Here is a 6,095-nt window from a genome sequence, read left to right on the forward strand (position 1 = left end):
TCGAAGTGTGAATGCCTCATCGTCTCTTACCTCAGAGGCCGTTTTCTGACACTTATTATGACGGAGGATGATGTCTCTGCGTAGGAGAGTTTTCCCCTAGCTACTGCACTGTGGCTTTTAGACTGGAGAGGATAGGACAGAGTGTGATAGTAGCTGTAACTTTGTAACTTGGGGAATGAGCTTTCACTCTGGGGCTTGCTCCAGTGTTCCATAGGAGAGTGGTTTGTTTTTTTTTTTTTTTTTTTTTTTTTTTGACTTTATAGGACAGAGTGCGATAGTAGCTGGGGATAGGGGGCTGAGCTTTCACTCTGGGGCTGTGCCCCAGGCCTTGGAGTGTAAGTCTGCAGCCCCACACTGGGTGCTTCAGCTTCTCTTGCTCCAGCTCTCCAGGACTCTGGTGTTGGAGGTCAGAGTGCCAGTGTTGACGCGTCAACTGAGATAAGGAGTTGGAGAGGGCAGTGGTGCCAGCCGGCCCCAGAACCCTTCCCTTTCCGAGTGCCCCCCTCACTGTGCTCTGCTGCTGTCCATCTGTACAGCTGCAAGGCCCCACATCGTGGGCACAGGGATGGCGGTGACTCATACTACCACCGTGGAGTGCCCATGGAGGATTTTTGAGCTGCTGCCAGTTCTAATTATCTTCATGTTCTGTGAATTTAAAGTAAGTAGTGCCATGCACATGGTTCATTTGCCCATGAATAAAAATGCTCTATGGAGGTTCTAAATGAAATAAGGATTTTGGTCATTTTCATCATGTTGGCTGTTTTGGGAGAAAATACACAAAATTAATGCACAGTTGAAGTCTATTGCCTATAGAAGTACACATGCAAAACAAGGGAAGGGAGTGATTATTTTTCCTTGGGTTGCTGGGAAAGTCTTTAGACTGAGCAAATAAGTTTTAGTAGATGAGGTGTGAAAACAGCATGCACAGGAGCTCACAGCATAAGTGAGCCAAGGGCCTGATGTGAAATGATGCTTACTGTAGACCAGTGGGTCTCAAGGATTGCTGTGGGGTGTGAGATCCAGCACAGGCTCATCAGTGGTGAGACACATAGAAAAAAATATATAGATATTCCTGATAGTATGAGAATCAAATGTCAGGGAAAAATAAACACAGGAAGGAGAATTGATAGGGGTAAGAATAGAGAAGTTGGTCCTAAATAGGGCAAGAAGAAGTAAGAGCTAAAATGAGTGTGACTTTCTTGATTAGCTGTAGAGAGGGGTGGGATGTGTATAAAATCTAGAATAATCCCAAATTCCTGGCTGTGTCAGTTAAGTTACTGAGATGGGGCTTATGGGAAGAGAAGCATATTGTAGATGAGAGATGATTTCAGTTCACATACATCTCTCTCAGAATCCACAATTAGGGCCTAGGGAGATGGCTCAGTTCGTAAAGGAAAGTGCTTTCCATGATCTGGAGTTGGAGCCCTTAAGGCAATGTAAATACTGGGTGGAGGTGTGAATAGAGGAATCCCAGGTTCACTGATAATCAGTTTATCAGAGAATGTGTGAGCTCTAGATTGAGTGAGAGACTCTGCCTTAGAAAAAGTGAGGTAGAAAAGGAAGACATTACCACAGCAGCCTCTGGCTTTTCACATAAAATACACAGGCACCTAGCAGTTACCAACACTTATTTTTGATAAGGTTGTGGGTGAGGAACATGGAGAGATTTTGCAGACTTGGCTGGATTTTCTGTGGTTCAGTGGGCTGTGTGGATGTGTGTTGCATTTTGTAAGGGAACAGTTCTCTCCCCTTCAGGATGGTGTTAGCTGTGAGTTTTCTATTAGTGCAGTTTGTCAGATTGAGAAAAGTAGTCCTAGTTTGCAGTCTCCTGATGATTAGAAGGTTGATTTTCTTACATATTTTATTACTATCTGTTGAGATCTTCTTTTTCTTCATTTCTTTTACTGTGGATTATGACATTGGTTTATTTAAATGAACATTACATTGCTTTCTGTGTTTATATGGTGTGTGTGTGTGTGTGTGTGTGTGTGTGTGTGTAAATGCAAAGCCCCAAGAGTCGGTTTTATCCTTCTACCACATTGGTGATGGGGGTCAAACACAGGCCCTAAGGATTGGTGGCAAAGTTTTTACCTGCTGAACTATCTTCTAGGCCCAATAATATTAAAATTTTTATTTAGATGTATTTATTATTATATATAGTGTGTTCTTTCTCCTTATATCCCTGCAGGCCAGAAGAGGACACCTCATTGCAGATGGTTGTGAGCTACCATGTGGATGCTAGGAACTGAACTCAGAAGCTCTTGACAACTAGCTAATGTTTTTAACCATTGTGAGATCTCTCCAACCCTTGCCCCCACATATTTTTTTTTACAAAGTCTTTTATGACTACACATTTTCCTGTTAAACACTGAATTAATTGTTTTGTGTTGCATTTTATTATTAAAAAAAATTTTATGTTCATTGATGTTTTGCTCTTGCATGTATGTCCATGCGTCACATGTTTGCTGTGCTTAAAGATGCCTTAACTGGTGACATATTTCCCTGGAAATGGAGTCATAGATAGTGGTGAGCCACCAAGTGGATCCTGGGAACCAAACATGGGTTATTTATCTAGAAGAATGACAAATGCTCTTACCTGCTGAGCTCTCTCTCCATCCCTTCCTTTTTTTTTTTTTTTTTTTTTTTTTTTGATAACTAATTTTAACCCGTTGTAATCAGAGAATATGCTTCTTGAAATGGGAATTTTTTAATTGATTTTTTACTATTTTAAACTATATGTATGTGTGTGTATGTGCTTGTAGCTTCAGCTGCCCAAGGAAGCAGCAAGAGGGCATCAGATCTCACAGAGCTGGAGTCATGGGCAGGCACTTAGGGACTTCTTGACATGGATTCTGGGAACTGAAGTCTGCTCCTCTGCAAAAGCAGCAAATGTTTTCAGCTGCTGAGCCATTTCTCTGGGCTTGGCCCTGTGATTTGATTATATAAAGGATCAAAACAAGAAACAAACAAAGAAAATATTGAGGTGTGTTATAGCTTAGTGCCTGGATTTTTTCTGAAGAATCTTCCATGTACATTTGAGAGTGAATGTATTTTCTGCTATTATTGCATAGTATTTTGCTAGTATGATAGTCTAACTTATTTGTAGTGATTTTACCTCATTCTCTTTTCATGCTGACTCACTGAAAGTGAGATCTAAAAATAACTAACTACTTTTGGTGAACGGTTTGTTTTATCCTTACTTCAACAGATTTACTTCATTTTGTGGTTCTCTTGCATAAAATCCTACATCTTAAAGACTGAGCTAGCCTTTTCCATCACATCTTTGTTTCTAGTAACAGTTTTAGTCTTAGCCTTTTTTATCTGCTATCAGAGGAGTCAATCTACTTGTTTATGATCAGTTAGTATTGGGGCCTGGTGATAAAGACTAGAATAACCCACAGAGGGAAGATGGATTCAGGAAGAGGTAATATATGCAATTAACTGCAGGCATGACTCTGTGAGGTGTGGAAGAATATTTTAGAGGGTATGTGGAGGGCTTGGTTATACATTCATAGTCTTTGGAGGGAGATAATGGAAATATTTGCCATGCCTGAATATCTGTTCTGGTGATCCTAGAGGCAAATCGTTGTTATCATTGCCTTGCAACATGATATCACACTTTTGTGTATGTGGCTCAGGTGAGAAAGAGTCAGGACCAGGATAAAATATTTTTAACCCTTTTCTGAGCCCTTGTAAGGTCAGTCCTGTACCTTAAGGATCTAAAACACAAGGTTAAAGGAACTCTCCATGAAACCCAGAGCAGAGGCTGTGCACCTACACTTTGGATTCTTTCTGGAGTCACAGATGTAAAAAGGAAAATAAAGATACAGGGAATAAAAAAAGAGGATACTATTGCATGTATTTTTTTTTGGTAGAAGTTAATAAGCTGTAGACAGCAGCTTGTAAAAGGTCCTTGTCATGTACTAGCATAAAACAGGTTTTATAGATAGTAATTATCTAAGGATTTGTTGTTCATTTTGTCAGACCCCAAGGAGAAGACAGCTGTGGAGATTCTAGATGGTGTGTGTTGATGCCTGGAACGAGTCAAGCCCATCATTTCTATGGTTGTTTTTGAAAGAGCCATTTTCTTTTGGGCTCAAACTGCATTAATTTAACTCAAGAGAAAAGAAGGAAGGGTTTAAATCCCAACTCTGAAGCTCTGTCAGTTGTTTCTTCTCACTCTCCCTTCCTCAGAGGACAAGCTGCGGATCAGTGTTTTTCCTCTGCAGGAAATGTTATTTCAAACCCAGTGTATAGGGATAAATCATGAACCTGAACTCAGGGAAAAGAACCCAACCCAGATCATTGATACTTTTCTTTTTTTCTGGATTTTAAAAATCTTTGGTAGGGATGGTGTCCCTCACCTATCTCCTTAATAAATACATGGAGATTTATTCTTACTTATGCATGGCTGGCCATAGCTCAGCTTTTTTCTAGCCAGCTTTTCTAAATTAAATTATCCCATTTCTCTTTATGTGTTGCCTCTGAGCTCTTTTCCCTTTATTTATTCTATATGCCTTGCTTTCCTTCTTACTCTGTGACTGGTGCCCTTGGTGTCCTCCTCCTCTTGTCCCTGGATCTTCTCTAGGTCTCTCCTCCTATTTATTCTCTCTGCATGCCAGCCAGCCCTGCCTATTTTTTTCTGCCTAGCTATTGGTCTGTTCAGCTCTTCATTAGGCCAATCAGGTGTTTTAGACAGGCAAAGTAATGCAGCTCTACAGAGTTAAACAAATGCAACATAAAAGAATGAAACACATATAAAATATCCCACAATGTTCTTTTCTTGATACTATATCCTTATCCTTTAACTCTCCTGGAGTTATGCTCTGTGGAATCTCCCCATAACTTCTGTTTGAAAACTACTGTTTCACCACACATTTACTAGAAAACATATTAGGAGGCATTCTGCTTTGTATTTTATGGTAGCACATTCAATATGAATAGAGTTGGCCACAGCCACCTGTGCCTGTCTTTGTACCAGTACTGTTGAAGAAGCATGCTCATAGGTTTATTTTCTTTGTTTCGAAGGTTGTGGCAGCAGTGTCTGAAGATAGGGCAACAAGCTTTGATCCTAGTGAGCCATCATTAGAATCCCTGATATGTGTGGTTGCCATTGCACTGCTTACCATTTTCTTATTTCTTTGGAGAGGATAGGGATCAGTAAGTTACCACTTATAGTAAGTGATAAGTGAATGGTCATTCTAGGTTTTTTGCTTTTGTTTTTTAAGTTTATTTCCTTTTATGTGTATGACTGTTTTGCTTGTATGTATGTGTGTGTGTTACATGTTCCTGGTCTACAGAAGTGATTAGTGGGCCATTGTTGGATGTCCTGGAGCTGGAATTACTGATGATTGTGAGCTATAATGTCGATGATGGCATTGAATCTTTGTCCCCTACAAGACTAACAAATGCTCTGAGCCATTTCTCTGTAACCTTCATTTTGTGTTTAGACTGAACAACTAATTGGAGAAACTTGTTATTTCAGGGAAATGAGTTAGGTCTCAGTGTTCTGCATTATGCTAACAGGTGGTTTTTAAAAAACTGAACAGGGATTAACAGACATATTTTTATGTAAGTATATTTTAAAAGATTTTATTGTAGGGATACTACACACTAGTACTAAAGCCCCAACTTTCTTTCTTTCCCTTTTCTTCTTTAAATTTGGGGGTGTCTGTGCTTGTTTTTAACAATATTAAAAAGTTTGCAGGTATATCTACTTCCCAACTAAGAGTAAAAATCGCTGCTTTCATGGCTCTCCTGGATCATATATTGCTATTTCCTATGCTAACTGCTTTTAAGGAGGGAGTCATAACATAGCCTTTTCTTTCTGAGACTTCTTTTTAGATGTTGGCCTTTGTGCTTCTGACTGACTTCATTTCTAATATCTTCATGGTTTTTTCTTCCTTACCTTCTGCTTACATATATCCCACTGATTTTTTTTCTTCCAGTTTTCTGTCTCTGTTTTCTAGGTGGCATGAGTGTCTTGTTTGCGTCCTTTGATCACTTTACCCTATCCCCACTGTTCTCAAGGGTGTATTTATCCCTTCCTCATCGAAAGCTGAAGTATGAAGAAGAAAAAGACTAATGAGTTTTTT

General features: G+C 39.6%; 1 non-coding gene across 1 annotated transcript; it reads left to right on the forward strand.

Moving 5' to 3' along the window:
- Window positions 1-3,684: 3,684 nt before the first annotated feature.
- Window positions 3,685-3,806, forward strand: LOC127214790 (small nucleolar RNA SNORA26). The gene has a single exon (XR_007833905.1). It is a non-coding gene; the product is annotated as a small nucleolar RNA SNORA26 (small nucleolar RNA).
- Window positions 3,807-6,095: the final 2,289 nt, after the last annotated feature.

Source organism: Phodopus roborovskii, unplaced genomic scaffold, assembly GCF_943737965.1.
Source record: "Phodopus roborovskii unplaced genomic scaffold, PHOROB, whole genome shotgun sequence".
NCBI lineage: Eukaryota > Metazoa > Chordata > Mammalia > Rodentia > Cricetidae > Phodopus > Phodopus roborovskii.